General features: G+C 44.9%; 1 protein-coding gene across 1 annotated transcript in view; it reads left to right on the top strand.

The window, feature by feature from the left end:
- Positions 1-2,535: 2,535 nt before the first annotated feature.
- LOC144988674 (uncharacterized) overlaps positions 2,536-9,870 on the top strand; it is a 71,150-nt gene continuing 63,815 nt past the window's right edge. Inside the window, exon 1 of the mRNA XM_078939356.1 lies at positions 2,536-2,549. The gene's annotated coding sequence lies outside the window, so the exon portion shown is untranslated. The remainder of the gene's footprint in view (positions 2,550-9,870) is intronic.

Here is a 9,870-nt window from a genome sequence, read left to right as displayed (position 1 = left end):
CAATCATCCGCTCCCAAGAACCTGCCATGTGGAAGGCATTTGGTGGATTAAACTGCCACTTGCAGCCAGTGTCTTGAAGATATGTATTAACTTTCCTGTTTTGACAACCTGATTTGTCGATTTGGAGTTCCTTGCAAGCGCCTACAAAATTTGTGCCACAATCTGACCTGAGCAGTTTGACAGGTCCTCTGAAGGCAACAAACCATCGCAGAGCATTGATGAAGGATGATGTGTCCATAGATTCTGTAACTTCAATATGTATGGCTCTGGTGCTCATACATGTGAAAATTACTGCCCATCTTTTTGCACTTGCTTGAACACTTCGTGTTTTCCTGACTGTAACAGGCCAGGGGCCAAAGACATCTAGACCTACACATGTGAAAGGAGGGTCTGTGTTTGTTCGGTCTTCTGGCAAATCTGCCATAATTTGTTCTTGATGCTTGCCTCTTAATTTGCGACACGTGACACAGTTAAAAATGACACTGCTAACTGCTCTCTTTCCACCTACTATCCAGAAACCTGCAGCCCTGATAGCACCTTCAGTGAAGTGTCTGCCCTGATGACACACTTGTGTATGAAAATGCCGAATTATGAGCTGAGTTATGTAGTCTTTACTGGGGATGAGAATGGGATGAGTTTCTTCAGTTGGTAGCTGAGCCATTTTCAGTCGTCCTCCAACTCTGATAATTTTGTTGCTGTCCATGAAAGGATTCAATTTGCTCAGTGAGCTGTGTTTGTGCACAGACTCACCCTTTTCCATGCGACTGATGTCATCCCTGTAGACGTCTCTTTGAACTGCATGGATTATTGTGGTTTTGGCCTGCTGGAGTTGCTCTCTGGTGATATGTTCATCACATTTGTGCCAACCAAGACACTTTTCTTTTGTCCTTGTTCCAAAGCTTTGAACAATATGTTGCAGCCTAGCGATTGCTTTGAGCAAGTCATTCCAGCTGGAAAATCTCTCAAATCTTGCAGTTCCGAGACCGCCTTTAGACACAGAGGTGAAGCAAGACACGATAAGAGGACGCAGTTCAGCATCATTTTCAGGGTTGACAAGTTCAAAGAACTGGTTTGGGGCTGGGTCTTTGTGTGCAGAGTTTAGAAAAGAGGGTCCAGTAAGCCACGTGGATGAGGACAGATGTTCAGCCAAGAGGGTTCTTGTGGCATGATCAGCTGGATTTAAGTGGGTGGGAACATAACGCCACTGGTGATTCTGAGTGGAATGTCTAATGCGTTCCACACGATTGTGGACATACACATAAAAGCGTTGTTTTTTATTGCAGATGTAACCGAGCACTACTTTAGAATCAGTGTAAAAGGTCACCTGGTCTATTGACGTGTCAAGCTCATCACAAAGCAGTTCAGCTATTTCTACCGCCAACACAGCTGCACAAAGTTCCAGTCTAGGTATGGTGATTTCTGGTTTTGGAGCAAGTTTGGCATTGCCGAAAAGGAAGCCTGTTTCCCTGTATCCGTTTGCATCTGTGAGCGTCAGGTATGCAACAGCTCCGACTGCTTTAATGGAGGCATCACAGAAAATGTGAACTTCTTTTCTCTGTGCGTTGGATATTGGAATAGAAGTATACATTCGAGGAATCTTGAGATTTTGAAGGTGATTCAGGGAGTTTTTCCACTGTTGCCATTTGTCTTGTTTTTCTTTTGGTAGAGGAGTGTCCCACTCTGGAATGTCAACTGAAATCTCTCTCAAAATGGCCCAACCTTCTAAGCTGACTGGCACAGCAAAGCGTAGCGGGTCGTACAGACTGTTGATGACTGACAACACTCCTCGTTTAGTAAAAGGCTTGTCCCCGATTTCCACTTTAAATGAAAATTAGTCTGTAGACAAGTTCCATCCCAATCCAAGACTGCAGTTCATGGGCTGAGAACTGGACTGAGTGACTCCTCCCCCCTCTTGTTCCAAACAGGAAGTATCGAGCCCCTGTAAACCTGTAGCCAAATCTTCTTGTGAAAAGGCGCTGGTAACGACTGGACTGTTTGATGAGATTTTGTGGAGAGGAATGTTAGATTCAGCCAACATCTTCTGCGGAGCACGTCTATTGCCTGAGATTCAGAGGGAAATGACTTTAAGCCATCATCCACATAGAAGTGGCGTTCAACAAATTCTCTTACATCGTTGCCATATTCTTGTTCTCCTTCTTTGGCAGTTCTTCTCAAACCATATATGGCAACAGATGGTGATGGACAGTTACCAAAAACATGCACAGTCATTCGGAACTCTTCCACTTCTGCATCTGGGTTATGATTTTTGAACCACAGAAAGTGCAAGTAGTCACGATGGTCCTCCCTGACCTTGAAGTTGTAGAACATTTGTTCTATGTCTGCCATTACAGCATATGGATCAACTCTGAAGCGAAGAAGTACTCCGACAGGACTACTGTTGAGATCAGGTCCTTTGAGTAAAACCTGATTGAGAGATGTGTTTCCATACTGAGCACTCGAGTCAAAAACAACTCTAATTTTACCTGGCTTTTGTGGATGATAAATGCCAAAGTTAGGCAAATACCAGCACTCTTGGTTGTGTTTGAGAGGTGGAGCTTTTTCTGCTTGTTTTTTTTCGAAGATTTTTTCCATGAACTCCACATAGTGTTCTCTCATTTCTGGTTTTCTCTTAAAGTTTTGCGTAGTGACATGAGACGATTAAAGGCTTCTTTTCTATTGTTAGGCAACCGTTGCCGGAGACATCGAAAAGGCAATGGGGCGACCCAATCATTTGACTCATCCTTTGTGAATTCTTTGTTCATGATGTTAAGAAATGTCTCATCATTTGAAGACAATGCCAGTCTGTCATCATCAGCTGTTCTTTTGAAGATCTGTTCTCCAAGCTTGTCTTTAGCTTGACTCCTTTCGTAGATGAATAAGTTTTCTGTTGACTTGTCTTTGACATGAATTTTGTTGGTGCAAGGAGATAACAGACTGGGGCGACCGTTATCCAGTATGTTCGTCTTATAAGAGTTCACAGTAGGTCTGTGAGCACCAGCGAGGCACACATCTCCCACAATGACCCATCCAAGGTCGAGCTGCTGGGCATAAGGTGCTTCATGAGGGCCATTTACTTGACGGCGTACCTTGTGAGCCCGTATGACATCTCTACCGAGGAGCAGGAGAATTTCAGCTGACGAGTCAAGAGGTGGTATTTGTGTGGATAGATGAGACAAATGAGGATGAGCAGCTGCAGCTTCTGGAGTTGGTATTTCACTCCTGTTGTCTGGGATTTTATTGCACTTAGTAAGCACGGGCAGGGGCATAGACACTCGGCCATTGATGTCTTGAATGTAAAAATCAAATGCTCTCCGTCCTGTTTTGTCGACTGTACCAGAGCATGTTCTTAGAGTATGTGTAGAGTATATGGGAGGGCTTCACCATACTGATCGAAAATGTCAAAAAACTTTGAACGAGCCAGTGAAACATTGCTCTGATGATCTAAGATTGCGTATAATCTTTTTTTCTCTTCAGGGGCTGATTTGTGATAAATGGTGACTAAGCAAATCTTTGGACAGGATTTACCATGCAGACCTTGTCCACATACCTCGGTACAGTTTGAGGTGGTCACTGTGAAGCATGAGATATCTGGCTCCCCGCCGTGCACATCTGTTGTCTTATCACCGTCTGCAACCTTCCATGGGGGTGGTCCAGCGTGCATGGCAGAGATGTGCATGTTGCTGTTGCACTCTGAACAGTGAATTGTGGTTTTACAATCTTTAGCTCTGTGTTCAGCTGAAGCAAGGCACCTGTAACAGATAGAAAGTTGTTTAAGAAGAGTCTTTCTGTCATCAAATGTTTTTGATCTGAACCCCCTGCACTTCGCCAGCGGATGTGGCTTCTTGTGAATGGGACACAGTTTATCTGGGTTTGGAGGGTGAGCGTTAGCTGTGCTCATTTGCGTTTTGTTTGACGTGATTGGATTTCTGAAACGTTGCTGGCTTTCCACTTTCCAGTTCTGGAACAAAGCCGGGATCTGTTTTCATCTCTGCATGGTCGTTCACAAACTGCACAAAATAAGAAAATGGTGGAAAATGAACATTATAGTCTTTTTTATACTTCGACCCTTGGCTGATCCATGACTCCTGTAGTCCATGTGGGAGCTTTTCAACGATTGGATTTATTCCTCTTGAAGTGTCCAAAAAACTCAGACCAGGAAGATATCCTTCATGTTTTGCTGCATTGAGTTCCAAGAGGAGGTCGGCAAGCTCCTGTAGAAGATGATTGTCTTTAGGAGAAATTCTAGGAAAATTCTCGAGACGTTTGAAAAGCGAAGCTTCGATAGCTTCAGCTGAGCCATAATTTCTGTCCAGTCTTTGCCACAAACGATGAAGACCATCTTCTGGATTGTTCACATGAACAGCTCTGATCCTTAAGGCATGTTGGAGAGATTCACCACTAAGCCACTTAGTGAGTAGGTCAAGTTCTTCACTGCATTTCAGACTTAAGTCTTTGGTGGCATTGAGGAACATTGATTTCCAGGCCACATAAGTCTCAGCTCGGTTATTAAACACTGTTAGCCCTGTGGTCAGTAGATCCCGACGCGAGAGCAAAGCAGCGAGGTTAGAGATGTCAGAAGGTTTCTGTGGTGTTGAAGATGGAGCATTGATGGGTTGGCTGGGTGAGTGAGGTGGGGAAACCTTTGGTTGCCACGGTGGTGCAAAGCTTGATGGGTGCTCACGTGGCCATGGAGTTGGTGACAGAAGATTTGTCTGCTCGTGGTTTGGGTTACTTCTGTATGTCTCTTCCTGATGTTTTTTCTCTTCTTCTTTATGTGGGTTGTTGTGAAAATGGCTTCTTACATAGTCCTCAGTGAGTCTCTCTGATGTGGCTTTTGTAACTGGAAGTTCTGGCTGTTCAGAAAACTCTGCTTCTTCCATAAAAGCTGCTTCTAGAAATCTGGCTTCAGCGAGCGCCCCTTCGGCTTCTCCCTCTTGTTTCAGAGCGTTGAGTTTAGCCTCCATGCGTGCCTTTTCAACTTCTATGTCTATTTGGCGTTTGGCGTACTCTGCTCTAGTGCGGGCGGCTTCAGCTTTAGCTCGTGCTTGAGCTGCAGCTAGGCTTGCGGCTGAACTACTTGAACGACGTGAAGAAGAGGATTTGCATTCTGACATGACTTCCAGTTGCGTGCTCTCTTCGTGGTCGGACATGTTTCGTCATTCGTTTTGTCCGCGATCTTGACTCGATGATCTTTTTACTCTTCTGCCCTCAGCTAAATGTAATGATTCAGCTTATGCAGCGAGCTAAACACAAAGGGCTTCAAAAAACTCCACAGACTTGCTTTTCTTGAGCCACTTTTAATTTTGTAAAAAGATCATCGCTTCTCACAGGGTTCTGAATACATCAAAGAGCTTCACTTTTCACGCATGCGCACCACTCTCGAACACGCAGCACGTGCCTCTCTTCCCAAACCAAGCTTCCCACGTTACGCACCACATGTGGCCACTAGATGGCAGCGTAAGACATTACCTTTTGACTTTACAATGAACTTTTTAATCTTACCGTCCCAAATAAGAGAAAATAACAATTAAACCCATTTAACCAATAACAAAAACACAAAACCCTGGGGGAGACAGAACAACCTGGCAGCACAAATTTACCTGCTGCTTAGAGATGGGACTCACCCGGAATGGCTAACGGAAGGGCAAACGATCCAGAAGGATACCTCAAAGGGTGCAGTCCCATCCAACTACCGGCCAATAACCTGTCTCTCCACAACATGGAAGCTCATGTCAGGCATCATTGCAACAAAGATAAATAGGCACATGGGTGAGCAGTGGCGGTTCTACCCTGAATTACTCCCCGGGCGAGACCCTCCTCTGGCGCCCCCCCCCAATAGAGTCACTTTGTCCATTTATTGTAACTGAAAATACAGTTAGGAAATATTTAATAAACACAAATAATCTGAAATAAATATTATAAACTACAAATCACACTAATAATACACTAGAATAAATGTAACTGCAGCACTAAGAACAGAAAACACTAACTAAAACTTAACCTTTGTGGCCTTCCTGATGCAAGCTTGTCAATAACGTCATCATATGAAATCTGCTCCCCCCCTGAATGATTGATACTAACAACAGCAGGTTAGTGAGTTGCTCCTGAGACATTGGTGATCTCAGGTATGACTTGATCAACTGGAGTTTTGAAAAGCTAACAGCAGCAGCAGCATCAGCAGCAGCAGCATCAGCAGCAGCAGCATCAGCAGCAGCAGCATCAGCAGCAGCAGCAGCAGCAGCAGCAGCAGCAGCAGCAGCAGCAGCAGCATGCTACCATCACAGCTTATTTAACATTATGAACTAATATACAACAATAAAACACAACAAAAACTTTGTGTTACAGCAGAGCAGACAGACACACGAATCATAACTAATGTTACAAGTTAAGGCAGAGCAAACATTTAAGAATAAATATCTTGAAAATGACGTTATTTGCAATATTTGGGTCTACTTCAGTTTTGGTCATGATAGACCAAACAAGAGATTTTTCCTCTGCAACGTTGTTGTTGTTGTAGGGCAGGTAGCATTCAAATTTAGAAAACGTGCATCTAGCTATGCGATAATACCCTTTTCTTTGTCTCTTTTCTCCTCTTCTTCTCTTTTCTTTCTAAATTGGGCACCAGCTTTGACCTTTTTTCTCCATATTTCAGATGTTTTTGCATTTAGCATAAATGTCCTGACATAGGTATCAAGTCTGTCGACTAAACCAACTGTCATCTAAGTGAAGAATTTTTTTTGTTTTCCCATTTTTTATTTGGGCATTTCATTTCACACAAAAATAACCAAAAAAGCATGACTTTCTTATACCCGCAGCCCCCCCCCCCCCCCCCCCCCCCCGTTCGTCAAACATTTCCAGCAGGAGCGCGTGCAGCTGCACCCAGGGGCGCCAATTCGCTACATGGCGGCGCAATTTTTATTTTTGTTTTTTCATCAAGCACTGAGTCGCGGCCCGCGACCGTTGCTCCCCTGGAAGAAGATCCAGCCAGGTTTGCGCATGCGTTTTGAGCTCAGTGCTCACCTCTCAGCCTTCACCCTTCACCCCGCGCCCCCTCCCTTCTCCTTCTTCACCCCGCGCCCCCTCCCTTCTCCTTCTCACACACATTTGCGTCTACTTCTCAAAGACAGGAGGGAGCGCAGCTGCGGGGCGGGGGCGCCGCCAGGTTTCAGGCTGTAACAAACTCTGTGATATAAGTAAACCAATAGTGGTGCATAAAGTATTTTACAAGAGCTGAGCCGCTGGCGCCGCCCCTCCGTCATTTTTCCGCCCCGGGCGATCGCCCGTATGGCCCGTGCCTAAAACCGCTACTGTGGGTGAGCAACATGAGCAACACACAGAAGGGCATTGGTAGAGACTCCAGAGGAGCCAAACACCAACTCCTGGTCTACAGAACAGTTGCTCAAGACTGCAGGTAACGACACACCAACAGTCTGGATTGATTACAAGAACGCCTATGACTCAATGCCATGACTCACACGTGGATCACTGAATGCTTGGAGCTGTACAACATCAACATGACTCTAAGAGCCTTTATAGGAAACTCAATGAAGCTGTGGAAAACCACCCTTGAAGCCAATGGCAAGCCACTTTCACAAGTGTCCATCAAATGTGGGATATACCAAGGTGATGCTCTGTCCCCACTGCTGTTCTGCATAGGTCTCAACCCCCTTAGTCAAATAATCACCAAGACTGGCTATGGATACCAACTCAGAAATGGGGCCAACATCAGTCACCTCCTATACATGGATGACATCAAGCTATATGCTAAGAGCGAGCATGACATTGACTCCCCGTTCCACACCACCAGGATCTACAGTACTGACATTGGGACGTCATTTGGGCTGGAGAAATGCAGCCGGTTGGTGAAAAAGAGAGGCAAGGTAGTCCACACAGGAGGGGTCTCACTCCCAGAGGGAACAATAGCAGACATTGAGGACAGTTACAAGTAACTTGGAATTCCGCAGGCAAATGGGAACCTGGAGCAGGCAACAAGGAAAGCTGCAACAGCTAAATACCTCCAACGAGTAAGGCAAGTCCTGAAAAGCCAGCACATAGGCAAAAATAAGAACCAGGCAATAAACAGCTATGCACTGCCAGTTATCAGATACCCTGCAGGAATAATAAGATGGCCAAAGGAAGAGATACAGACCACAGATGTTAACACACAAAAGCTCCTCACCATGCATGGAGGGTTCTATCCCAAATCCAGCATCCTGAGCACTGTATGCTAGCCGCAAGGAAGGAGGCCGAGGACTAGTGAGCCTGGAAGCCCCTATCCAGGATGAAACATCCAAGATGCATGAGTACATCAAGCTCAAGGCCCCAGCTGACAGTGCGCTCAGTGAATGTCTCAGACAATGGAGAGCAGAGGATACCGTGCTGGAGGACAGATCCTCATGGGAGGACAAACCCCTGCATGGGATGTACCACCGGACCATAACTAAAGTGGGTGATATCAAGAAGTCCTACCAATGGCTAGAAAGGGCTGGGCTACAGGACAGCACTGAAGCACTCATCCTGGCAGCTCAGGAACAAGCCCTAAGCACCAGAGCAATAGAGGCTCAGATCTACCACACCAGACAAGACCCAAGGTGTAGGCTGTGCAAAGAGTCGCCTTAGATTTGAAAACTCTAATAAATCTGGCAAATTTCTGGCTAATCAGCTTAAAATTAATAGAGAAAAATCATCAATCACCTCTATTATGGACCAAACAGGAAATGTCACTCATGACCCGGTCAAAATTAATAACGCATTTGAAAACTTTTATAAAAACCTGTACACACCGCAGATCAATCCGTCAGAGCAAAGTATTGACTCATTTCTTAATAATGTAAACCTACCCAGGCTAAATGAGGATCAAATCACAAACTTAGATTCTCCGCTCTCGCTGTCTGAACTTCATGAAGCTGACAAGGCAGAACACAGGACTGGACTCAGATGCAGAGCTTAAGGATTTAATTTCTTGAATCAAGAGAGAAGCTAGCTTTGGCAGGTGAAAGCACATGACAAACAGGCACAGGACAAAGGGAAACACAGGCTATAAATACATGAGGAGGGGAGGCACAGGTGGGAATGATCAGGGATGATGAGGCAGACACAGGTGTGGGGAGCAGACACAGCAGGAAGGGGAAGGTCTGGAACGAGAGGTAGGTTAGACTTTCAAAACAAAACAGGAAACCCCACACGAGACAACAGGAAACTTGACGAGACATGACAGAAGCTCTGTTACTTATGCCCAATGGTAAAGCACCAGGGCCTGACGGCTTTCCTGCTGAGTTTTATAAAGAATTCTGGGAACAACTGGCACCAACATTTTATAAAACGGTCACATCTATTAATGAGAGCCAATCAATGCCACCTAACATGAACTCAGCCAACATAATTCTTCTTCTAAAACCAGACAAGGATCCCACTAGTCCTTCAAGCTATCGCCCTATTTCTTTAATCAATGCAGATGTAAAAATTATCTGCAAAGCACTAGCACAGAGAATAGAAATAATCACTCTTCACATAATTCACTTCGACCAGACTGGATTCGTCAAAGGCAGACACTCGGATGATAATGTCCGTAGACTAGTTAATATAATAGACTTTGCCACCATTGAAAACCAGGAAATGACGGTACTATCGCTGGATGCTGAAAAAGCCTTTGACAGAGTAAATTGGAAGTTCCTTATTGCTGCTCTTCATAAGTTTGGTTTTGGAGAAGCATTCATCAATTGGATCAAAATATTATATCGCAACCCCAATGCATCAGTTAGAACTAATAAACAGACTTCAAACAGGTTTTTTCTTGGAAGAGGAACCAGACAGGGCTGCCCACTCTCTCCTTCTCTTTTTGCTATATTCATTGAGCCTTTAGCTGCAGCA

This window comes from Oryzias latipes, chromosome 21 (genome assembly GCF_053564925.1).
Source record: "Oryzias latipes strain Hd-rR chromosome 21, Olatipes_Hd-rR_3.1".
Classification (NCBI taxonomy): domain Eukaryota; kingdom Metazoa; phylum Chordata; class Actinopteri; order Beloniformes; family Adrianichthyidae; genus Oryzias; species Oryzias latipes.
This window is presented reverse-complemented; position numbering and strand designations above follow the sequence as displayed.